The sequence below is a fragment of the Spermophilus citellus genome (genome assembly GCF_964194105.1).
Source record: "Spermophilus citellus genome assembly, chromosome: 1".
NCBI classification, from domain to species: Eukaryota; Metazoa; Chordata; class Mammalia; order Rodentia; family Sciuridae; genus Spermophilus; species Spermophilus citellus.
In genome coordinates, this window is record NC_138182.1 from 89,355,697 (window position 1) to 89,383,654 (window position 27,958).

General features: G+C 30.8%; 1 protein-coding gene across 1 annotated transcript in view; it reads left to right on the forward strand.

Moving 5' to 3' along the window:
- Window positions 1-27,958, forward strand: part of LOC308647662 (zinc finger protein 804A-like) — a gene marked incomplete at both ends in the record, with an annotated part of 277,954 nt that overhangs the window by 59,582 nt on the left and 190,414 nt on the right. The window lies entirely within an intron of this gene.

The following is a 27,958-nucleotide window of genomic DNA, read 5'->3' on the forward strand; positions in this document are numbered from 1 at the left end:
ACCATATATTGTATGTTTTCTGACCATATTGAAACAAAATTAGAAATTGAAACAGGAAATAGAGACAAAAATATTTTATATATTATACAAATACAGGGAGACTGAGTAACCCACTTTTGAAAGTAAATGGATTATTGCAGAAATCAAAAGAGAAACTTAAAAAAATCCATCAAGTGAAAATGGAAGACCATAATATGAAAACTTAAGGCTACAGAAAAAAACTGCACTAGGAGGTAAATTCATAGCAATACACACTCACATAAAAAAGGAAAGATTTTTAAACAAGTAACAATGATGCAACTGGAGGGCCTAGAAAATCATGAACCAACCAAACTCCGAATTAGTAGAAGGAAAGAAATAATGATGATTAGAGCAAAAATAAATAAAGTACAAATAAATAAAGTAGAATTGGCATTCTGAAAAAATGAAAAATTATCAACAAAGTCTTAGCTGGTCTATGAGGGAAAAAGGAGAGAAGATCCAATTAAATGGAATCAGACATGAAAAAGACATTATAACTAATGTCACAGAATCAAATATGTCAAAGGATATTTGAAGGCTATTTTGGACAACTATACCCTAACAAATCAGAAAATGTAGAAGAAATGGATAAAGTAGACGCAATACAACCTATTAAAACTAAACCCTGAGTACATAACATGTCTGAATAGACCAATAAACAAACAATAAGTTTGTTGAATCAGTAACAACAATAACAACAACAAAAGGCTCCCAGCAAAAGAGAGACTCAGGACTAATGCCCCACACTGCTGAATTTTAACAGCTTTTCAAGAAGACATACATGGTGCCACAGTTCGGCTGCAGCAAAATAAGGTGGGGGGGGGGGTGACGAACAACTTGTGTACATTGATACAGCAGGAGTAGGAGCCATTTATTGTAGGACCGGAGGGGTATATATACATTACACACAGCTTATCTTAATTAACATAAACTAGATACAGCAGTCAACCAATAAGGAATCTCCACACTTACTGGCTCGCTGGCTTTACTTCACAAACCACTCCCTCTGCAAAATGCCAGGCGCCATCTTGACTTGTTTACAGACTCTAACAACATGGCAATTCTTGAACTATACCAAAGAATTAAGGGAAGGAACCCTTCCAAATTCATTCTGTGAAACCAACATTACTTTGATATCACCACTAGGGAAGGACAACATGAAAGAAAAAAGAAAGAAAGATAATCACGGGCCAATACCTCTGATGAACATAAATGTAAACGTTCTTAATAAAATATTAATAATCTACATTTAAAAATATATTAAGATTGCACAACATAATCAACTTGGTTACATTCCAGGAATGCAAGTTGGTTCAACATTTGCAAATCAATACATGCAATTCATCACATAAATATAATTAAGAATAAAAGTCAGATGACCATCTCCATAGAAAAGTGACATAACTCACTACATATTTCTGCTAAAACACTGATGAAAAAAACTTATCTCAATATGATAAAGCCATGTGACAAACCAAGCCAATATTCATACTGAATGAGGAATGCTTAAAGCATTTTCCTTAAAATAAGAAACAAGACCAGAATATCCACTCACCATTCTTATTTAATATAATTCTTGACATTTTAGCCAGAGAAATTAGTCATGAGAAAGAAATTAAAGGTATACAAGTAAAAGAAATTGAAGGTATACAAGTAAAAAAAGGAGTCAAATTATCTATGTTTGCAAATGATATGTTTCTCTACTTAGAAGACCCATGAAACTCTACCAGAAAAGTAGCAGCATAGGAAATCAACATACAGAAGTGAATAACTTCTCTGTAAACTAGTACCAAACCCACTGGGGGAAAAAACATACATGGGAAAACATTTAATTCATAATCGTTTCAATTCATTTTTAATACTATAATATTTAAAAACATTATGACAACTATTTAGAATGATACACGTAGAAAATTTGTCTAGTATATATTTTATTCATTTCCTCAAGTTTTATTTTGAAAAGCTTTGAAGTTACCAATAAAGTTACATGGTTATACAAGAGACTTTCACATACCTTAACCTAGATCATCCAGTCATTAATATTTTGAGAGAATTTGAACAAAGGTAGGAAAATATTAATGAATATATAGTATAAATATATATATATATATATATATATATATATATATATATATATATATATATATATATATATATAATCTCTATGTGTTTATGGGCAGAACCATTTGAAGAAAACTTCATATACTTCATCCTTATTTATTTACTTATTTTTGGCACTGGGGATTGAACTCAGGAGCACTCAACCACTGAGTCACTGAGTCACATCCCCGGCCCTATTTTTTATTTTATTTAGAGACAGGGTCTCACTGGATTGCTTAGAATCTCACTTTTGCTGAGGCTGGCTTTGAACTTGCAATCTTCCTGTCTCAGCCTCCCCAGCCGCTGAGATTACAGGCTTCTTCCACCGCACCCAGCTCATCCTTAAATATTATAATATCTATCTCAAACATTGTGATCATTCAGAGAAGTAACTGTAAATGAACACATTGTAAGTATTTAACATTGATGTAGTATTTGTTCTAATATACCATCTTTATGTATCATCTGTGTATGTAATTATGATCTATTATCTACCTATATCTCAATGGTTCCAAATTGTACTTTTTTGTGCTTTCCTTCCCTTTGTTTTGTGTGATATTGATTTCAATAACAAGTTACATTTTTTAATATTTACTTTTTAGTTGTAATTGGACACAATATCTTTATTTATTTATTTATTTTATTGCTGAGCCACAACCCTAGCCCAAAGATCACATTTTATGTTCAGGATTTATTTTTGGGGTGTGTGCTGTTTATTCTCAAAACATTTTCAGATCCTGAATAAGACACTATTTGAGAGACACTATTTGTGTCTTCATACATGTACTTAAAGTAATGATGTCCATCTCATTCCATGCCTTTCCTCCCCCCATGTCCTCTTCCTTCTCCTCTTCTCCTCTTGCCCTATCTAAATTTTCTCCATTCCTCCCTTGCCCCCCGCCCCATATCCCCATTATAAACCAGCATCCTTATATCATTTGGCACTTGTTTTTAGAGATTGGCTTACTTCACTTAGTATGATGTTCTCCAACTCCATCCATTTACCTGCAAATGACATGATTTTATTCTCTTTTAATGCTGACTAATATTACATTGTGTATATGTAAATACCACACTTTCTTTATCCATTCATCTACTGAAGGCAAACTTTTTCTTAACTCAAGAAATTAAGGAAAATAAATTAAGAAAATGTCTTATCTGTAAAGTTGAGTCAATGATAAATATAGAATATCAATGGTCTGTGGAAACCCACCAGGTAAAGTCACACATTATTTATATTTACCCACCTATGTATGGATGTGTGGGGCTACAACTGATATTTGCATATCTTAGTAATATGGTCGTCTTGGCAAGTTACTTGCTTTCTACTGTTTCAATTTTCTCATCTCTAAATTAGAAAAAAAAATCATAATATAATGAAAATTCAAAATAATTTTGATATTGAAAGGAATACATACATGTATTTGTTGTTATTGTTAACATTAATTCATGTTATTATCATTGTAAGTTTTATTTAGTTACCTTTAAAATCACTATGAGGAAAAGACCTGGCAAGAACAATTTTAGAGGAGAAAAAGTTTCTTTGGCACTGGCAGTTTCAGAAGTTTCAGCTCATAGATGGTTTACTCAATTCCTCAGGGCCCCAGGTGAGGCAGGAGCATCACACAGAAGGGTATGGAGAAGGAAAGCAGCTCAGGACATGACAACAAAAAAGCAGAGAGAGATTTCCATTAATCAGGGACAAAGTATAAGCCTTAAAGGAGTACCCCCAGTGACTCACCTCTCCCAGGCATGCCCTGTTTTTCTGCAGTTAACTCCCAGTTAATCCAATCAACAACGATTAACATTCCCATTGGGTTCTCATTATCCAATCAATGTACCTCTAAATATTTTTGCCTATTCTCAAACAACACTTCAGGGGATACCTCAAATTCAATCTATCACAATCTTCTTCTTTTACTATAACAACTGTTATGTCGTCTCTCCACAGTATAAAACAATATATTTGTGTTTTTTTAAACACTTGTGTATACACACACACACACACACACACACATATCAAGCCTAACATTATTAAAGATTACAATTTTTTCTCTGTGTGATCATATACATATATATGTATACATATATATATATATATAGGTTACATATATGTAACACTATATATGTATTGGTTATATACATTGTATTATATATTATATATATTATATGAATTTTGTGTATATATATATATATATATATATATATATATATATATATATATATACATTGTGTGTGTGTGTGTGTGTGTGTGTGTGTGTGTGTGTGTGACGGGTTTGAATGGGATTGGACCTGAGGGGTACTTTATTACTGAGCTACATCTAGTCCTTTTAATTTTTTCATTTTGAGACTGTGTCATGGTAAATTGCTTAGGGTCTCACTAGGTAGCTGAGGTTGGTCTCAAAAGTTCAATACTTTTGCCTCAGCCTCTGGAGTTTCTGGGATTACAGGTATGTTTCACAATGCCTATTTTTTCTGATAATGTTTTATAATAAGTTAATTTACTTCTTATAGAACAGAAATTAGATATCTACACTATTGTTGATATCATTTTAAAATGTAAAAATGTTTGGACCTTACTGTGTGCCAGACACTATCGGGGTTATTTTTCACTTGTATTAAGTCTCTTAATCCTCACAGTGACTACTAGATGAGTACATACTTTACTCTTAATTTATCAAAAGAAGAAAATGAGGTACAGGCATATTTAATAATATACTGATAGACACCTAAGAGAAAGTAAAATTCTGTCTCCAACCAGGTACTTTGTTTTTATTATCAGTGTTCTGCCTTGGTGATTTCTGTCATTTATCCTTTAACTGATGAGCTTATTCCTCCCTATAAAAAAGTGAACAAGCTTAAAAATGTTATTATTGAATTTTATAAGGAAATGTATTAATGTATATACTAGCCTTAATTGCTATTATATGTCATTAAAACATTAAGAAATTTATGAAATACAATGTATTTGTTATTCTTTTAATAATGAAAGACCTGGAAGAGTAATAATATGCACATGACTTATGATTATATCACATACATTCTTATTTGCATATTTATTTAACAATAGCTGGATCCAGCTGACTATACCATTATAAATATTCCTTATTAATAATTTACATTATTAGATTAAAACTTATATAATTTTATCCCCTGAGGTTGTTTAGAAGTTTTATTTTACTAAAAATATGCTAAGAAAATATACCAAATGAAGTTTACTGTTGCATTAAATATTCTACAATGACTATTATATGAATTATTTAGTAAGAATACCTTATTCTACCCTTTTTCAAGTCTGAAAGGTCAAATGTTCAAAATATTTAAAAACATTTAAAAGCATAAATCTCTACCATATACAATATATTCTGTTCTACATTCTTGAAAAAAATGTTTAAAAGAAAAAGTTGAACATATTTTCCACTCTTGAAACATTTATTTAATCACACATATCAACTATACTATAAATTATGATGTATTATTTAATATAAAAGTTAAAAATGTAGTAATCTGAAAAAGTAAATGATTAAAGCAAAATAGTTCGGACAATAGGATAATAATTTTAAAATAAATAATATTCTATACAATAGAAAATAGATCTCAATGAAACATGGTAATTGGAATGCTTTCTCCAATGAGTTTGGGACCGTACAAATTATATTAAATGAGTCAATTCCATAATCTATTAAATAAAAATACCAGGTGTATTCTCCCATGACTGATTTTCCAGTAAACTTGCAACCAAAACCTCTAGATCCATGCTATGTTGAAACTTCACTGGGACACTCCTGTTTGTACTTTAGAGAATACTGAAGCATGGAAGTGGAAGTATAATACTTTTATGTTCAGCAAATCTTACACTATAAAAAATCACGTTGTTAAATGTCTACCATAAAGATAAATTTAAATGGGTTTTACACTTAACTAATTTTATTAACAACTGTTATTTATTTAACCGTACTCTTCCACTGAATTGCTAAACCATGCTGAGAGTCCAGTATTGAAACCTACTAGGATTTCTTTTCTTTTCCTTTTGTCTTCTTTTAATGACCTCAAAGAGAAGCTGTTTGTCCACTTTCCTGGTCCCACACCAAGCAGTTGAGAAATTAACCTCTACTGTGCTCTCTTGACCCCCATAGAAAATCAATTTCTTAAGTGTAAGACATTTAAATTGTTAAGGATTACAATGCTAAAAAAGATGAGTTTTATGTGATGTAAAATAATTTTAAGTTAATGAATTTATTTGAGTCGTCGGAATTGCAGGCATTCTGAAAACCAGACTACATGCTACATTGGTATTTTCAGTGTTGATATACAAAACCATTAAATTTAATGACAGGTTGGCTTAATATAGTTCTCATTTATATCTCAAATCCTTTTTCTACTATTCACTTTTTCTGGTTAACTTAAAAAATATTGTCATCTAACACTCATGATAATAACTTTGTAGGATTTGAAAAGTACCCAAAGTACATGAAAGACCAAGGAGCACAATGCATGTCTTCTTCAAGATAAAGATCCTGGTTTCAGAACAGATTGGAAATGAATAGCTAACCAAAAGATATGTACATGATGTTAGAAAAGAGCATTTCATTATCTTTCTTGACTAAAACCACAGTTACCAACGATCTCTCTCTAAATAATCAGCCCACCTCTCAAAGTCAGATATTAAAGAACTGTTAGGAGACACAATCCAATATTAACATGAGCTAAAATGAGTGGTTGAATGCTATGGATTAACCAATAGCAATGGATAACCCTGGAATGGAAACAGTTTAGGAAGATCCAGGGATATTCTGGAGAAAGCAAGCAGGCAGACTGTTGTAATATATTTTTATAGACTCAGATATGTATGCAGATGTGATAAACACACTGTAAATTCAAAATGTGCAAGCAAAGTTATGCATACAATTTTAAACTTAATGTGTCTAGGTACTAAAAATTCTGGCTACAATATTATAATAGAAAATTGAATTAAAACAAAAATGTCTAGCAGCAATGGGATGTAGTGAAACTCTGTAAGCAAAAATTTATGCCAAATTGTCATTCCAGTAGTCTCTTAAAAGAGAATATAGATGAAGATATAGCTGTGGATTAACACTAAAAATAAATGAAAGGAAAGGTATTTACTTGGAGGGATGTGCAACAGACACCTGGCTAGGTGGAGTGATTTCCTAACACTAACTAGAAAATCCAGTAATGCCTTACTTAATTAACAATGGGGGTATATTCTGATAAATTTATCATTGGATAAGTCCACAGTGACTTAATCATTATATGTAAACATCAAGAAATATACTTAACACAAACCTAGATGGTAAGGTGTTATGCACTTATACTGTAAGTTATAGCCTATTGTTCTGCCAAATTTTCTCTATCAGATTGCTTTGATTTTCTCTGCCATATCGCTCTTGCCAGATTTGTTCTGACAGGTAATTTTTCCTTCACAATCAGCTTATGTAGCATTTCAAAAATTCTTCACCTACCCTTACATCAGCACTTATAGTCTCACTACTCACTTTCACATATGTAATGAAAAACAATTCCCGGGTTATTTAAATCACTCAGAGCCTTAACAATGCAATCAAACTTTTTTGCTTTGGTGTCAAAAAAGATAAGCCTATATGTCTGTTCTTCAATATATTTCAATAGCAGTTTCTCTGTATCTGATATAGTCTCTTCTCCATTGTTGTACTTCTTCTTCAAGATCTCAGGTATGGTGGAGTGGAGCTTGTGCCACTAGTGAGCAATAATAATCACTAGTTCTCCTGCAATCTTTAATCATGTATGGTTTCATTCCCAGGTCAATCATTTGATGTGACTTCTTTTTGGCAATACTAGCAGTGGCTTTTGTAAGCAGAGGGGTCATGATAAATAAAATGAAATGTCACAAAAGAAAATGATGCAATAAAAAAGTTCATGAAGCTTCTGTTGGCTGGCATCACATGGTGTAATATTTTACATTAACCTTTACATTAATTTTTTAAAAATATAAGCAGAAGATATCCACTCTAATAAAATGATTGAAAGTATATTATAGTTAACATACAAACTTGTAACATAGTCATATATTCTCATTATCAAATATTATGTAGTTTACATAATTGTATGAGTTGTATCATTAATGACTGGCAGCACAGTTTCTTTACATCATCATCATCATCATCATCACAAACACTTTAGTAAAGCATTGCACTATGAATGTACAATCTCTATGATTTTTCAGCTCCATTATAGTCTTATTGGAGCAGTGAAATATATGTACTCCAGTTTTGACTGAGTCTTCATAAGACAGCACTTGACTGTAACACACACACAAAAATAACTCATGATCAAGATTTAAGGGCCTTGAAAGGCTTCAAACAGTACTGTATGCCAGAAAGAAAACACTATTACATGCAGACTCTGTGGAAAAAATATTGAAATGTCATTCTAATGTCACCATGCAGAAATTGAAGAGAGTCCAAATATGCTAGGAGTCTAAATTGAATTCTGTCCACCAAGAAACAGCTGATAATAAAGTGACTTTATTTTTATCCAACATTTGTGTTCTATGGATGAGTCTGAGGGAATGAATTACCTGTGATAGAAGGATAAGGAAATGCATAGTCTTAGGAGAATACTAGTAATAATTAAAGCCAAAAGATACAATTGTTTTACTGTGCCCATATGCCAGAAGTTCTTCACTACTTCTAGTATCTTTTATTGTTTTAAGTTTTAAGAAATTACTATTGTGATGTTTGAGTGTTGATAATATCACTTATTATGAATGTATTGTATGTGAATGTAAATTTGAAGAACTCCCAAAGTATAACATACATATAACTAGTTGACTCTGATTCTTTTTGTTGTGTATTTTCTTTTGAGAATTAATTCATGTGGGTGGAAGTCTTTCAAGACTCAGATAACGCCTTCAGGCCTAGTGACATTGCATTCTCTTTTATTAAAATAGATTCTAAATAGGCAATGGCAGAGAAGTGGGAAAAAAAAAGAACATGAATTATTCAAACTTAGTCATTCTACCTTTAAATTACCTTATAAATTGTGTGGAGTTAATTCATACAGAAGCATTTTCTTAAGCTTTTTTTTTTCTGTATCCATTTGTTTATGTAATTAAAAGTAACTGAATTTTTTCTTATTTGAGCTAAAATATTTATTTTAGCCTCTATTCATTATTTTTTGCCATTTTCATGGCATGATATTATGCCTATCTGTTATACTCATCATGTAACTGTGTCCACACAGTGATGGAGATGTTATCAGAATCTAAAATGACTGTGTATTTCAATAAAATTAGCAATTCAATATCTATATTTTTATCCATATTAGTGTTTCATTTTATGATTACTACTAGATTTAATTTAGTTGTATATGAGGCGTTAAAATTATTTTTTTTCTTTTTAAATACGCCAATTGAACTTTTGTTGTCCAATCCAAATTTTAGGTAAGGGTTATTCACTACATAACACAGAATTTTAGGGCTTTTTTCCACTTAAGCAATGTATACCTGATGCTTGGAGACAAAAGAATAATTCATTTCCAACCTATTTTATAATAATTTCATTCCACATTTGTTTGTGCTTAATTTCCTACATCATTGCCTCAGACTTTGATTTTTTTTTCACAATGTTACATGGCCTCCCCTCTACGCTTAGCTTCAATGGCGAGACCAGTTTCTAAATTGGAGTTACTGAATGGAAATACGTATAAAAATAAAAATAGGTAGGAGTAAAAAAACATAAAATTGCAGAATTCTAGGTTTAAGAGCATTATAAGCACATGCAAGGATATGAGCCTGTAGACCAACATTTTATTAATTGCATTAATAATTATATAAGGTAAATAACATATAATGTTTCTCCTTTACATAGCAACATCTTAGTTTATGTCACTTCCAATCTTGTTGGAACTCTTATCATATGTTCCTCTTAGTGTCATCAATAACATCTAATTGGGGCCTCATCATTGTCCTTTGCTCTGGATAACATCCTGTACTCATCAGTTTCTTTTGTAGCATGTGTGAATATTTTTCCTTGGTAACCTTTTATTGTCTGCCAGAAATGTCTATTAGCTTGATCCTCATTCAGTTAGATATTCCTTTAAAACATAAGTCTGGCCAGATGTAAGTATAAGTAGGCAGATGGCTCTTGAGTGATTTTTTTGTGATAAGGAATTGACTTCCTCTGAACAGGGCTTTACAGTCATTCTGGCCCAAGGCAGTATGAATGACCTGTAGGCTTCACCTGGATACCTTCAGTCCCAAGCAAAAAATAATAATAAATAAAAAAACAATTTAGCAAAGACACTGAAATTTAAGAACAAAGAGCCTTAGTTTCTATGTGAATACTGGGTTTCCTGGCAGAGGAATTCATAAACAAGATTTTATGAGTAGAAAGTTGAGTTTATGTGAAGTATTATAATACCTTTGTTAACTTAAGTTACATAGCAATTAGCATGACTGAAAATTTTAAATAAACTAAATTTATGTAGTTAAAGAGTTAATGGAGTTTAACGGATTTTATTGGGAATATTTAAGTCATTGCAAATAAACTCTACAGTCTATTGCATATATGAACCCTGGAATTTATTGAAGGAATATTTGGTGCTCATAAATAGAGGAATATTATTGCATATATTACAGGAAATTATGAAGAGTCAACATAAATTATTTTTTATTTATTTAGTGTTTGTGGTCATTGTTAAATATTTATTGAGTCTAGTGAATACAACAGGTAAAGCAATAGTGAATCTGAAAGATGTGAATATGCTGTGGTTTTGAGGAAATAGAATATAAACTGGGATTTGTATTTCTTTTAAAAAAAGACATAGTACAATGACTAAATTTCCCTACCTTGTTTAAAAATGAAATTGTAAAATTCAGCCATCAGCATTTGTTGAGAGCTAAGAGGAAGGACAAATGGGAAAGGATATTGCTTAATGGCTACAGTTGCTCTTCAGATTAAGGAAAAAGACTTGGAAATAATGATATGAAGATAGAATATTATTAATGTAATTAATGACACTAAATTTTATATTTAAAGCAGTTTAAATCGTAAATTATATACTACACATATTTTCCCCAATAAAAATATTCAGACAGCCATTTACATGTGAAGAAAATTTTGTGAATACATAATAAAAAAGCACTAAGCACTTCTAGGTCACAACATACATTATATCCCTACTCCAACACATTTCTGTTGAGGATGCTAGGCAGGATGTGTAGGCAAAATTTATGTACCAATGGAGAACTATCCTTTCTCTCTAAAGTACAGCAATATGTTTTAATACATGGCATACATTATTCATTGTATTTTGAAGAATAAACTCAAAAATTCTACTAAACATGATTTAAGGATACTAAATTGCTTTCTTTTCTTCGGATATCCTCTTAGAACAACAGCAGTTCTCAAGGTGAAAGTTAGGATTGCTTTACCCTTCTTCCCTTTTTCACTATTTTTACGGCTTTCCACAAACTCGTGCTTCAAACTTTCCCCAGTAAATATTGTATTAAAATATTTTTTTATGTTTGCATATATAGGGGTATAAAATTCTTTTTATTCTCTGCAAGAACTTATTTTAATGGATTAAGCGTCAGTAACAAGTACATAAAATAATGATGTCTTCATGTTAAAAGAAATATTCTTAAAAGTTTAAAAGTAAAATATATTTAATAATCCTCTTAAACTAATATTGAAAATCTCAATTCGAATAAAGCTAAATATTTGACTATTTTTAGTAAAAAGAAGAGTAATGAGTTATAGACTATAGCATATACCTGATGCCACTGAAATACTTAGGATTTATACAGAGAGATCTAGAACTTTGGTCCATAATAACCAATAAATTTATAGAGTTATACAAGTATTATTATTAATATACAGAATGTAGACTATGAAAAAATAATTAAATAACTTTTAATAATATGTATACACATTATAGATTATAAAGAACACAATTCCTGTAAGGTTTTTTTGTCATTCTATCAAACTTGCATTGAGTATGTTGCTTTATAGTTTTAATTCTTCTAAAAGTCAAATACTTCTCCATTTCATTCTATTCCAGTTATTGCAAAAATAAATATCTTACCTTAAAACATTCATATAAAATACAATCCTACAAAAACAGGATTTCTCATACAATTCTATTCCATATTATTTGCTTCCAACTTACAGTGATTTGATATTTCTCACAATAAAAAATAAATAAATCTGATATTAGCAATCTGGTGTTGAGGTTTGAACTTATTCTTTAATAATTATGTAACCAATGGATATACATTGACTTTACAAACTACAGTTACTATTAAATATGTATGTTAATAACATAATAAGAAAATGTATTTACAAGAAAATAGTGATCAGTAGTTTATTTTAAGAAGATAGAATTATTTGCCAGGCGTGGTGGTGCATGCCTATAATCCCAGCAGCTCCAGAGGCTGAGACAGAAGGATCAAGAGTTCAAAGCTAGCCTAAGCAAAAGTGAGGTGCTAAGCAACTAAATGAGACCCTGTCTCTAAATAAAATACAAAATAGGAGCTGGGATGTGGTTCAGTGGTCAAGTGCTCCTGAGTTCAATCCCTAGTACCAAAAATATTAATAATGATAGAATTACTTAAAAATACTAAATATAACATTAGGACATGCCTTAGGACAACAGGAAAGTATTTAATTGTAGAAGGTGATGATTTAATCTTTGCTCTAATTGGATATGTGATATAACTTGATATATTTAATGAGATTTTTGTGAACACAAAATTTTTAGCTCCTCATTAGTTATTATTTTTTGAACTAAAGTTATGCCCTTCAACCTGAGTGCCAAAATTGAAATTGGATATTTGGAAATATTCCTTAGAATTTTGTTAACATCTGATCCTTTCCTCCTAAACTGTGTGGCCTTGGAAGATGTCTTGTGATGCTCTAAGTAAAACTACATGTAATTCAAGAATAAAAGAATGAAGTAGTTAGCCAATAGATGACATAATTTTCCTTTTTCTAAAAATTATATTTAAAAGTTAAATACCTCTGAATTTTATATAAAATTCTAATAAGATAATCCATATCAATGTACTTATCTTTTAAAATAACTGAAATCAAAAAATATATAGGCCTTCTAATTAATAACATGAATTTCAGTTGAATTTATAACTGAGTTATGAGCTCTTCAAATTGTAAATATGTAAAGCTTCATGTTTTAGGGTTTGGTAAGCATAAATCTTATATATTCATATATCTATATACAAATATGAAATTTTATGTATGTGTATATGGGTATATGTATGTATATGAAAAACTAGGAATTGAAAAGCAAAGGAGTAAGGCTATTGTGAAATAAAACTTTCTATAGAATTAATAGTATGTACACACATAGGTATGTGTATCTTAAAAAGTACATATTTTCTTTTTTCTTCTTTTCTTTTGGTACTGTGGATTGAACTCAGGCACACGACCACTGAGTCACATCCCCGACCTTATTCTGTATTTTATTCAGAGACAGGGTCTCATTGAGTTACTTAGTGACTCACCATTGCTGAGGCTGGGTTTGAACTAGCAATCCTACTGCCTCAGCCTCCCAAGCCACTGGGATTACAGATGTGTACCACTGCTAGATGTGTACCACTGCATCCAGCTAGAAGCATACACTTTCTTAAGCAATATCCATAGGAAGATGTTGAAAAAAATTAATATCTTTATACTTAATGTACCTTAGGTTAAGCATCTCTCAATGTAAAAAAAATATTCTATAATGAATAATTTAAAGCTATCATGAATCTGTGAGGAGCACATGATTCCAAGCTATTGTATAGTTGCTGTTTTTTTGGGCCCAGAATTTGATTATCAAAGAAGTATGCAGTTTGCAATGACATAAGGAATTTTTGATTATTTAGTATGTTTGCTATTACTTTCTACTCATCCGTAAATGCCTGCATGCATTGTATTCTACTCATTCAATTACAGGTTCATATGGAAATATGTGAATAATAAACTACTGTTTAGTAAGTTCAAGTACATAGTAAGTATCTTTTGTTCGGAAACAAACTAACAACTAGTTTTTTGGTTAAACATTTTAATTCTAAACAGAAATTTTGAGGTTGGAAATTGTTTTTCCCTCAATCATCAATGAAGAAATCTAAGTCCATTCTATCACCAAATGTAGCCATCTGCTGAAACAAGAACATTTGTTTGGAAATATGACTAATTTTAATCTGAGTGACTTATAAAAATATTACTCCTATTACCTTTAGTGTTTACTTCTGTGACCTTCCATGGTAAAGTATATTGGGTAAACAGGTACAAAAAGATAAATCTAATCAAGTTTTTCTTTGAAAAAAATTTTGGAAAAATTATGATGCAGATTTTGTGAAGCAAACAAGAAAAAAATTCCTCAATAATTTAATAAGGTAAAAGATATTTGTTGGCATATTAAAATATGCTAAGTAAAAGATACTTTGTGAGATTAACTTGTGAAAATAATGTATGTTTAGTGAGTCCCACTCCCACTCCACATTCGTGCAAGCCACTTTTGTGTCAGCACTTTGGAAGGGATGCTGATTATTTCCCACAGGGTAACTTTGACTAGGTAATATTTTAGAGCCCATGTTTTTATCTCCAAGTACATGTCAAAGAAGAAGTTGTGAGACCTTCATTCTAATTGTACAAATTTTGCTCAGTATAGAACTTTAAGCACTTCATTCATCTTTATTACTAGCAGTGCCCCTTTATCAAAACCTTAAAAAGCTGCCAATACTTGAAGAAATCCATGTGCTACATGGTTTAGGTCATTTTGTCCTGAGATAATTTCTTTTAAATACACAATCATATAGTATACATAAATCTATATTACCAAATTTCATATTTAAGACAAAGAATCAGATTTTATTTACTATTAAATTTCTATTTAGGAAATGTCTTCTCTAGACTAGTTTCCCAAAGTGAACCTACACATAAACACATATGCAAATATACAAACTATAAACTAATATGTTTTTGTCTCTAGAAATAAATTCTGGTACCCTAATTGCATATAATAATAATATAGACTTTTATTTTTAATTTAATTAAACTATTTGAAGGAGTACTTGTTCTTGTCTCAATAAAAATAAGGGAAAATTAGGAAAGATTTGCTTATTTCTAGCATTGGTTAAATATTTTATTTTGTATTGTATTTATTTGCATTTCAGAATACACTTTTTATTTCTGTATATTTCTCCAACAACTGTGAGAGTACCATGATTTCTATACTGTCAGAAATACCAGTTGGATATGGTAGAACAGAAAAGAACTCAGAAAAATGATCCATAGTTTCTGATAAAAGAAGAAATCAGAGGCTTTCGTACCTCCTCCATTAGATAACATGTAGGCAAACTGATTTATAAGAATGACAGTTGCTAACTGTAGGTAATACATTTTGCCTTCTCTTAAAATGGAATGTAATATAGATAACTAAAAACTTGATATTCAATTAAGTATATTTATCTAGGAAAAAATGGCATCAAATTGTACTTTAGGAGACAAAAGCAGACAAGTGACAGTTGTTCCACAATATGTGTCTTTATAAACATTAACTTTGTGTATGTTTCTGTGTGTGTGTGTTTGTGTGTGTGTGTGTGTGTGTGTGTGTGTGTGTGTGTGTTGTGTGTGTATGCATTTTCATGTGTATTTAAACTCAGGGCATAGCAATTGGTAGCAGCAGCACTTCACATACTGATTCAGCACTTAATTTTTATTAGAGAAACCTAAATGTGTTCTGTCATGGTGTGAATGTGGTTGCCCCCAGGATTAGCATCATGTGTTGAATTCATTACAGTCTTTCATAAGATCCCAAGAGAGTTTATTCATAGATGAAGATTTACTGCCAACCACCCATAACGGTCTGTCTAGCCTTGGTTGTGAGCACAAAGATAAGAAATTATTCAGTGGAAATAACTCATAGCAGTGCATTAAAAATAATAAGCATTCATCCTAGTCAGTAAAGCCAGAGGTTTACAGTTACTGACACTTGACTCTAGTTTTGTGACAACCCCCAGGATTTATGTGTAGTATCCTATGTCCTTTTAATGTCTCACAGTAGAACCTGAGATTTTACAGCTTCAGAGAAAGTTGAAGGATGCTGGCATTAGAAATCTATTTTATTGATTTTCTCGTAAGTGTATTTAATTATTCATTGAAAGTTCCATTTAACAATCTCATCTATTTTTAACCAATTAAATTCACATTAAAGATTTACCAATATCATTCTAATAATAAATGGTGATTGATGACATTTAGCCATAAGTACCCAATACCAGAAATCTCTAGACCATTGTGGTCTAAATAAGATCCAAATAAGTATGTTTGCAGAAAAATTATTTATATATATATATATATATATATAAAATCTTACATTAAATGAAGGATTTAATTATTGAGTTATTATCCCTTATAAAATTCTATGACTTTCTAACATTCATAGAATATTAATAAATGAAAATACCTGTGCTAGTATTTTTCCTATAAGAGTAGAAACCTTCACATATGATACCACAGTCTTAGAATAAGGACGACCATGTAAGATTAGAAGAGTAAGTAGAATAATTCACCCTCTCATTAGACATTATTATTATTTCTACTAATCTTACAAACACTTTTACTAAAATGTAAAATTTTTATTTTTTGATATTATTGTATTTGCTTTATTACTAGAGGAAACTCCAGTACTAAAATAATTTATTGAAATGAGACTTTCTCAGCTATACGTTATGAGGTGGAGGGTCTTCAAAAAACATATATTACAAACACCAAATAAATATTCACAAAGGATTGTCCAAAGTTACCTGATGTAGATAGTAGGAAAGCCAGATCTCATACCATTTATCTCTCAGTCTAGGGTTATGTCTATTTATGTTGTGTTTTAGAAATTCATACTCATAATTTTATCTGTTTTCATGTTACATGCACATGTTGTTTTTTTCTGAAGTTCAATTTCAAACCAAATACTCACACATGCAAGATATGATACCATTAGATGGTACTACTTATCTATTTCCCAGGAGAAAAATTTAAGATTAATTTCCCAATGTTGACTTCCTGTGAATTCATGGCTTAGCACTGACATATATTTTAAATCTACCTTAAAATCAATAGTTCCCATTTATTTTTATACATTTCTCTTCTTTCCCTCTTTCCCTTTTTCTAAAATGTGCCTATAAATATCTGGCATTTCTTTATTGATAAATTATTTTTTTCTGTAACGGTTTATCTTCATGGACTTTTCACTACATAAATATTAGTTGGAGTTAATAAATAACATAAAAGTAACAAAATAAGAAAATAAAAATTTGACCTGTTCTCAACTATGAGAACAAAATCAATGGTACAAGTAACTACAATTAAGATGTTCTCTTATTAAGTAAATACAAATGACAGGTAAAATGGAGACCACCAAAAATAATTATTTCACAAATCCTTTTTCTTTGATTAGAGTTAACTTATTCTAGCAGATTGGTATTGACTATTCCCAAATTTATTTTTTCTATCCTGCATAATATATATATATATTTTTTTTCATATATGTTTGGTATATAACATACATTTTTTCTTTTATATAAACTGATGAGAATATATATATATATATATATATATATATATATATATGCACATACATATATATATATAGTAAAATAGTTTGAAATATATTTTAAAAATAACTGAACAATATATAATTGGCATTATTTAAGGTTGGATTCCCTAGAAGTAGATCCTGAGATAAGAATGCAAGAAAATATAGTCTTCTAAAAATTTCTTTAAGGAATAAGATTCTCACATTTAAAAATCGCACATAAAATAAAAATTGAAATACAAATATCTTCACTGTATTTGTACTGAAGCAACATGCATTTTTTTTCTGAAATCCAAATTAATGACAGAGCCCTTTATCTAGCAAAATTACTCCTCCTCATGGGAGAAAAGAAAAGATACAGGAGGAAAAGGAGATAAGCAAATATTCATCCTCATTATGTGAATGCTCTTTTTCTGTTGGAAATACTAATTACACTATAAAGTTAGTCCCACCTTAGGCTGGCCCTTGGTACCATTGTCACTCAGTTATTTTCTGCAGACTCTGAGGCACAGGGTGGGATTGGCATGTTGGGGGAATAATCTTCAATTCACATTCAGCAAATGATAATTCTCCAGAGAAGGTGGTAGCTTTGAATGATTCGTGGATAATAATTACTATATATAAACCTATTTATGTGCTCTTGCATGCATATTTGCAAAATATGCTTCCTTTTCCATGTATTGAAAATAACTTGTTTTATCATTCTCTATATATGTAAAGATATAGATAATCAAGAAAACATAAAGAACATGTTGTTTAGTAAGCATCCAGGAATCTTTTAACCAAAAGACAGGTTTTGTCTTGTTCCTGTTTCCATGATATTATCACTTTTTCTTTTAGTATTTTTCTATTTTTTGCTGATAATTGAGACAGTTGCCTCCTCCACTTGTTATTCCTACAGAAATTATACTGTGCCATTTGCTGAACAGGGTAAGATGACCATTATCTGCTCCCAGTCTTTATGTACTCTATAAATCAATGGTAAGTTTAAGCAAAATATGAAATTTAACTGGAGTAACCAATTACATTTTAATATAGATTGGGTTGTTATATTACTATTGATAAAGAAATTTTATTTCTACATATCCATAATAATGATAATTTCACAGAAAATTCTTCTTTTATCAGAATATGAGACATACATGAGTCTCCCATGCTAAGAATAAGGAATTAGTTTTTAAGTGGCAAAATTAAAAAGAAAGAAATAAATAAAACACACACACACACAAAATAAAAAATACTTTCTAATACAGGTTGGAAAAAAATCAAAAGTGAAATGTTAGCAAACCCAGCAAAAAAAAAAAAAAAAAAAAAAAAAAAAAAAAAAAAAAAAAAAAAAAAAAAACATCAAATTCTTCTTAGTATTGAAGTCTTATGCATATAGAATCAAAGTTTGGAATCTAAGAGGGACAATGCACAGTGATGAGAACAGGTTAGAAATAAATAAATAAATGGCTGATCACTGAGATCTGCAGAAAGGTTTGAGACTTGCCTCTGTATTGGAATCCTGGGTCTTGTTAGGTTGTTCTAAAGGGCTAGATGTTCTGGGGATGCCTCCTCACACATAAAGAAATTGCTTATTTTTTCAATTAATTAAATGTCATTCAACACACTTTTCATTGAAATAATGTTTTATATAATTCAAGCAAATCAATGAACCCATCTCTAAACTTATTTATAATGCAAGTTTATTATAGATGAATATATATTTTTTCACAGAAATTTGAAATATGAATGTACACAGGAAAACCTTTTTTATTTAATTACTCCAAAATAATAATTGTTAATCCTTTTTTATTCTCTCTTTTGTGCATATTATTTTCGTAATTGCAATCAAATGGCTTGAATAAAATTAATTATATTGATAATCTATCTGTTTTTTCTGGTTATAAAAAAAGTTTTTTTTTCACAAGTAATTTAAAAACTATAGAAACAAATGTAAAAAACAAAGATAACCTGGAAACTCACAACCTAAAAATAACTATTGATATTGTGGTAATTCAGGATATGTATTATTATTCAACATTTAAAAATCAGTGGTGTTTCCAGTAATCAAGTATAAACTTTATTGATATGAAATATTACTATATTTTACAATGGAAATTAAATATGATAATCCCTGCAAGTGTGAATGGAGGCTACATTTTAAAAGTTGCAAATTCCTCTTATTATTTAATATAGTATTAAAAGCACATGACATTGATTTAAGAGATCATTAACAAATGACAAAAGCCTATGAGATTTGAGAAGGGGAAAATTAAACTTGAGAAAATAATTTTCTGTTAGAGAAGAAATGAAGAAGTAAAAAAGTAGTGGAATCACTCCCTGCAGTTTCCTCCTTATTTTTAGGTAAATGATCTGTATGACACAATTGCAAAATCCCATGAATCAGGTGATAATTAACAGCCTCCACTTCTGTTAAATTTTGGAAAATCAGAATATATTAATTCTATAATTTTATTTAATCTGCTAATATATAAATCTAAATTCAGAGTTAGAACAAGAAAATATTATATTAAAACAGATGCTAGATATTGTTTTCATAATTGGCTAATGTAGGTTATTAGAAAGATGAGAAGAGCTAATAGTTATCAAAACCAAAATGAGCATTTACTTGTTCTTCTAGAATTAAATGATGTGAGCAATTATCACTAAAAAATAACAAATATACATAAACTGTCAAGCTTGCATTGCAATTTATAGTGTTTTAAAGCTTAGTTTATCATTTGACTGCTAGAACTGGACAATTGAAAGCTCCAAGAGGGATTTGAGATCATCTGGGTCAGTGGTTTTTAAACTTTCCTTAGTGAAGCAGAAAGTTTTACCTTGGAGACATCAGAGTTTGATGGTGATATTCACTGGGTGGCCAGCTTTCTCTGGAATCAAGCAAATCTTTTTTTGTATTTCATATATGTGTATATTGAATGGTATATTATTCAGAAAAAAAAATGAAATGTTTTAGCTGGATTGAAAAGGAGGTGAAAAATGTGAATTTAATTTGAACCTATTCAGTGTTGTATGTGAAGAATGCATGTGTGACAGGCTACATTTTAGAGCCTTAGAGGTTTGTCCAAGTCAATATCATACCCTGGCTAATTTTAAACTGACACTAGAACCTGAATCCTCAAAAAATGTAGGGCAATATTTTCCCCACTAAAGTCATAATGTATATGTTAGCAGAGTCTGGTTTGATATATGGAGAGCACAAGCTGTTCAACTAGTATAAAATATTGACATTCTTAAAGTTTTCAAGTTACAGTTTTAATCACCTAAATTCATTTCTATAGATGGGAGAAATTATAGACTTAGATAGATTTTCTTATAGAACTAAAAGAAGTTTCAATTATATTGCTGAAAAAAGAAATCTACTACTACTACTACCATTTAAATCTCTCAGTCTAAAAATGAAGATTCTTGTTGGTAGAGGTAACTTATTCTGCCTGAATCTCTCTGTATTATGAGGGAAGGCCTAGATTGGATGATTTAAATATATATATATATACATATATATATATATATATATATGTATATATATACATATATATATATTTTTAAATATCATTTTATTTATTTATACATGGTGCTGAGCTTTGAACCAAGGCACTCACACATGTTAGGCGACCACTCTACCTCTAAGCCACAACCCCAGCCCTGGATGATCTTTAACTTGTTCTCCATCCTAAATTGTTTTGGATGCTTTGCCTTGCTAATGACAGAAACCTTTGTATAAATGGGCTAAATCAATGAGGAAGTTTATTATTATACATATTATAACTCTTCAGTGGGTGGATTTCACAGCTCAAATATGTCATGTGTGACCCCAAATCTTTCCATCTCTACATTTGGCACTCCAGGGTTGGCTAGATTCTTGGCTGGTAATAAGAAATCTGAAAATTTTAGGTGTCTCATAAGTTCAATAGGTAGAAAAAATATGTTTTCTTATAATTTTCTCAGAGAAGACAAAGAATATTTTTGTAAAAAGCAGTCCAGCTGACTTGCTGTCATATTTGATTGGCTAGAGTTGGTTTACATGTACATTCATGTACCAGTCAATGACAAGGAAGATTGATTAACTGAGTCAGCCATGTCATATCTTGGTACTGGCTCTTGGTTCACATTGCAATGAAGCACACTGTTATATGTGTGCTGCATGGGATATGGATGGAGGCAGCATGGTAACTAAAGAGAGATCAGGAATAGTTGATGATTAAGTAATCATCCTGTCCACTACACACTACTAGCAACATCCCTCTAGATTTATAATCAGAGATTATGAAAGATAATGAGATCAGACAAAGGAAATCTAATTAGAAGCCAAATGAGTTCTTAAATATCATTCTGGCCATTTTTACCTACATTTTTTTCTAACAAAACTTTTCTTGGAATCAACTTAAAAAATATGGAAGATTTGAATTGTATCAATAATCTAACTGTATTCAATGAGTTAAATATTAGAAATCATTATACTAAATGGTTTATTGCTTAGAGAGAAAAATAAGGTCTGAATCCAGGTAACTAAATGACCTCAGGAAATTTTGCATAGAAGATAGCCAATACTGCTGCCAAAATACATGCCTTCACTGTCAATGTGGACCTGTTCCTTTGAGTCAGCTCTGGTATTTCCCAAAGTGATTCTATCAGAGAACTGTACGTTAACTGAGAGACACATCAGGATAACCAATAATGTAATTCTGAAAATTAAACTACTGTTGCTATGGTCATCATACAAAATAATTCCACTGCAGAGGTTGGTGAAAGCAACTGAAATACAAAATAGAGGTATACAAAATGAAAGACATTATTTAATGCATCTTTGTAGTTTATTGTTGGGCAGTATTCTAAGTGAACAAAAGGTTTGCAAAGTAGAAGGTACATGCTATTATCATTATCAACATTTTGTAGATGTGAAAACTGGAGTCATGTGGTGCTGGGAACTACATACTCATTAATACAGTGCTACTTTGTCCCTGTCACCAAAAAAAAGGAGAAGAAACTTGGGGTTTTAATAAGAATAACTGGTTTCATTAATGAGAGGAACTTTAAGCACTCAAGAAAGACTCTCACAAATACTGCATCATTTTATTCTTCAAGAAGATATAAAATGAATTTATATTAAATATTTTAGTATGAAATTTAAATAGTGAATATTTTCTGTTCAAAGAACAGCATCTGCTTATTTATACCACTAAATAAAACCTTTTTAAACCATGCTGCCTCCATCCATTTCCAGATTGCATAGTTTTATAGAACATGCAAAAGTTTATGGGGCATTGGCATTCACAATGGCAATATTCCAAAATAAAATTTTGTAAAATTTATTTTAAACATGGGCCATTAATATTCTCCTAAAGGTATTGTCAAGCATTTTGTCAGACATTTAATTGGACAAATTGAATATATGACTTGCTGAATGTATGTTTGACTAAAGAAATGTGTTATGGTTTAGATGCAAAGTGTCACCCACAAGCTTCTCTACAGTCAATGCAAGAAAGCTTAAAGGTGAAATGATTGGGTTATCAGACCCTTCACCTAATCAGTGTGTTAATCCACTGTTAGGGATTTGGGTGGCAACTAGAGGCAGGAAGAGTGTGGCTGGGGGAGGTGGATCATTGGTGGCATAATTCCTGGGGAATGTATTTTGTCCTTGTTGAGCTGAGCTTCCTCTCTGCTGCTGGGGCTAGATCTTCCACACCCTCTGCCATGTTGTTATGCCTCCCCTGGGTCCCTGAGAAACAAAGCCATCTGTCTGAAACTATGAGTCCCCAAATCAACTTTCCCTCCTATAAAATTGTTCTTGTCAGGTATTTTGATATTTTGGTTGCAGCAGAAAAGAAACTGACTAAAACAAAATGTAACAAATCCTTTATAGGCAAACTTCTATCAGTACTATGGTATCTAATGACAAAATTTTCTGTGTGAAAGTTCGTTTTCAGGACAATTTCATCTCACAAAAGTCCTCTGTATTCCAAGCCTCTAGGCATTCCATAGTCAAATTCAGATAGTAGAAAACATGTTAACTTGAAAGTGATGAAAATATAAAATAAAATATTGACAATTGAAAAATTAGCACCACGTATTTGATATAAGATTAAATCACAAAGAGTTATGAAATGTCATCAGGGCAGCCTTGAGCTTTATCTAATAAATCCATTGGAAGACAACCTGGAATGATATAAAGACAGCCAGAAGATAGCAATTTCTGAAAAAAATACAATAAACAACAACACACACACACACAAAAAACCTGATAGAAAGTGATATCAGAAATGTATTAAACATGGGGAAAAGGTGATTCTCACAACATGGGGCATGGTTATCTGAACCTACTTAACAGAGCATTAGCAAATAACATGCAGAAATCATAAACAGTGGGTAAATTATGTACACATAATTTGAAAAGCTCTCTCCATCACTGTTCAGATGGAAAGGTGATAAAAAAGGGAATATTTTTACTTTTTATAACTATATGTTTTAGTGTAAACTAATGATTAATCCTTTTAAAATCACTAGAGCTTTTGTGAATGTACTATCAAGAAGCTTGAAAATAAGATTACGATAGAATATAGCCAAAGGCATGAAGCATTTCTATGGTAAAATTTTAGTGAACAGCTAAAAACTTGTTGCATATAAGACAACAGAAAACGGTAGTGAAGCTCTTGTTATTCTGTTCAAATAAATGTTCTATTTCTTTTAATCACAAAATGTTTTCTAAAATAAGTTTGGAAAAAATATATATGTACATATATAAGCATTTTTATTTAAATTGTTTTAGTCATGTTATATTGGTGTCTAAGATTGTTGGGAAGACTCAAAATTAACATGTACTTTGATTCAAATGAAATTAGTACCTTTGCTGTCAGTCCTTTGCATCATTTTATAATGCTGAGGAAACATTTAATCTGTGGAGATTGGGGAGGGGAAAAAAAAAGTTGTACCACTAGATTTCTAGAATAATCAAGTGGGCATTAACATCTTCATTTTCTTCAAAATCAAGTACAATTTTTTTCTCTAACTTAATATCTTAAAACTTTGAAGGCAAATGAAACATTATAAATTCGTAGAACAGTCTCCCTGGGAAAACTCTATTAGTGCAGAATTGCTAACCACGAACAAATTACTGCAATCAGAGTTACCTGAATGGTATTGTAAGGCCACTCTACCTCACTAAAGGCATCTGATCCCAGGATTTGCGTTCCTTGCTTTAATATTAAGACTCTCTGAGGGGGGGAAAGGGATATACTTAATGATCTTTCATTTGATAAAGCACGTTGGTGTCAAAAGAGGTTCTTCAGAGTTTAGATTCTCATAAATCCAGAGTAATTATAGGTCCTTTGGGGAATTCATCAGCATTTCTATCGTAAGAGCTTTAAGAAAAATCACTTTCTATAAGCTAATCATAGAATAAAAATAAATTCTGTATTTTTTTACCAGAAAAAAATCATCTTTTTCACTGCTTATATGTCTGCATAAAAATTAAGTATCTATATGTATGGAAATATTTATTTAATTAATGCATCGATATATTTTAATTTAATAACTTCAAAGACATAATTGTGATCCATGACAATCCCCCTCATTAGTCTTTGTCAAATTTTGACTTAAGGAGATAATTGGGATGAAAATATTTAAGAACTGTTACATACTACAGAAATATGACTTCACATGTGAAATGGAAAAAAAAATGAAACACTTCACAAGAACAAATCAAAAACTACTGCAAAACTCTGGAGCTTCAGGGTCCAGTAAAGATAAAAGAATGGGTTCATTTGTTAAGATTTATATGTTTCTCTCTTTGTGTGTGTGTGTGTGTGTGTGTGTGTGTGTGTGTGTGTGTGTATGTTTCATTTCAGTTAAACCTCAGAAATGAATCTTGTGCTAAACTAAAGTTTAAAAAAGTATGTTTATAAATACCTGAGGAAAAAAATCTATCTTTTTAAACAATACTCTTTTTATTTTAAATATAGTTTTTTAAAGAGAGAGAGAGAAGAGAGAATTTTTTAATATTTATTTTTCAGTTTTCAATGGACACAACATCTTTATTTTATTTTTATGTGATGCTGAAGAATGAACCCAGCACCCCATGCATGCCAGGAGAGCATGTTACTGCTTGAGCCACATCCCCAGCCTTAAATATAGTTTTTAGTTGTAAATGTCCACAAAGCATTTATTTATTTTTATTTTTTTTTTATATGGTGTTGAGAATTGAACCAGTGCCTCACACGTGCTAGGAAAATTCTCTACAACTGAACTACAGCCCCAGCCCAATATTTTTATTTTTAAAAACTTTTCATTTTCTAATATTACTTGATAGCTTCTCAAATCTATGGCCTTGACATTTTCTTTTTACACTGGAATTAGTACTGTGGACAAAGGCCTGTGAACAAGCTTCATCAAAGTTTTCAGGAAGAATTTTACAAGTAGTGATAGAATTAATATCATGAGTATCCCTATTGATAAAATGTAATTGAAATAATAAGAATTTTAACAAGAATAAATATAATATCTAGTATTTTGCCTCAATTAATCAGATTTATGACTATGGTTACTATAAATTCAATATAATCAAGAAATTTCTTTTAAATTCAGGAGATATTACCAAAATTTATAGGAGGCAAATTATATAATTATCATTGATAAATTTAATACTTTGTACATGTGAGTCACTAAGCATTTCTTTAGTTAGCTTATATTCCATTTGAAAAACAGATCTAGATAATAATGATACAATGTCGTATGGTCATAGTTGTGATATGATGAAAGTTTGAAGTAGAGAAAAAAATCTCTTAACCTTCATTGGCAGGAAATGCCCTGGGAAGATGACACCTAACCCCGTGTTTTATAGTGCTTTGAAACAGTATATGAGACAGACAAGTGACGACGGTTACTGTTCGGAAAATAGATAAGTTTTTGATCATCAGGGTCATAGTATGAAATGTTGACAATGTTGGCTTTTATTCTGTGAATGATAAAAAAAGCCATTGTAATATTTATGTTGGAAAATGCTAAGCTGCCATGTTAGAAAGATCATTTTAGAAACAGGGTAGAGTACAATGAAGGATATAGAGAGGTTCTGGGATTAGTGAGGAAGTCCATCAGGTAAGAGACTAGAAACAAGACTTTCAACTTAATCTATGCAGCTATTGCACACTGTCACTCATCTCTGTGTTGTAATGTCACTTTTTTAAAAATATTTTTTTTTAGTAGATGGACACAATACTTTTTATTTTATTTTTATGTGGTGCTGAGGATCGAACCCAGTGCCTCACATATGCAAGGCTAGTGCTCTACCAACTTAGCTATAACCCCAGCCCCTGTAATGTCACTTTTATTCATAGAAAATAAATCATATCTCTTCTGCTTCAAAGAAGTAATCTTAAGACATACACCAGTGCTTTTCAAACAAATTTTTAGTGGCTCCTTCTAAGTGCTGGGGATCCTAATCCAGTGAACTCAGAAAAGGCTTAGCTACCAAATCTTTGGGTTTTTCCCAGTCACAATTATTTTTAACTAGAATAAGTAACATTTAGAAGCCCATGTAGTATATCACTGTGTTTCAGTTATCTAACAAAATTACACTGTGCTTTTAAGCTTAGAAATCTGTCTCGCTTCCAAAATGTCCAGGCTCTCATTCTGGTATAAATTCACAATTTGATAGTAATTTGATAAATTAGCCAGGCACAGTGCACACCTGCAATCCCATAAACAGGAAGATGAGGCAGGAGCATCACAAGTTCTAGGCCAGCCTGAAGCAGATTAGTGAGAACCTGTCTCAAAATAAATAAATAAATAACAAGAACTGGGGATATAGTTCAGTGACAAAATGCCCCTGGGTTCAAATATCAGTACCAAAAAATAAAATAAAATAAATTAAAGGAAAGTCTCTAACAGATTTGTATTTACTACCATTAGCTGTATTGTGATATATATGGTATATATTAAATATGCATATAAAATACCCATGAACATGCATACACTACAAATGTAAATATTTATATTTAGGCATTTTATATTTTGTGTATATTTATGCACTTACATAAACATATATCATCATATATCACATGATGATATTTCTCTCAATGATAGTGGTACCATAAGATGGTATTGTCTTCCTGGTTGATAAGTGCACTCTATGATGATTACATTTGATAAAATTGCTTAATGATTTATTTCTCTTAACATTCCCCTGATGTTGACAGGATGAGAGGGATTGTGTTTTTAAGTCACTTGCCAACAATAGGAGGCA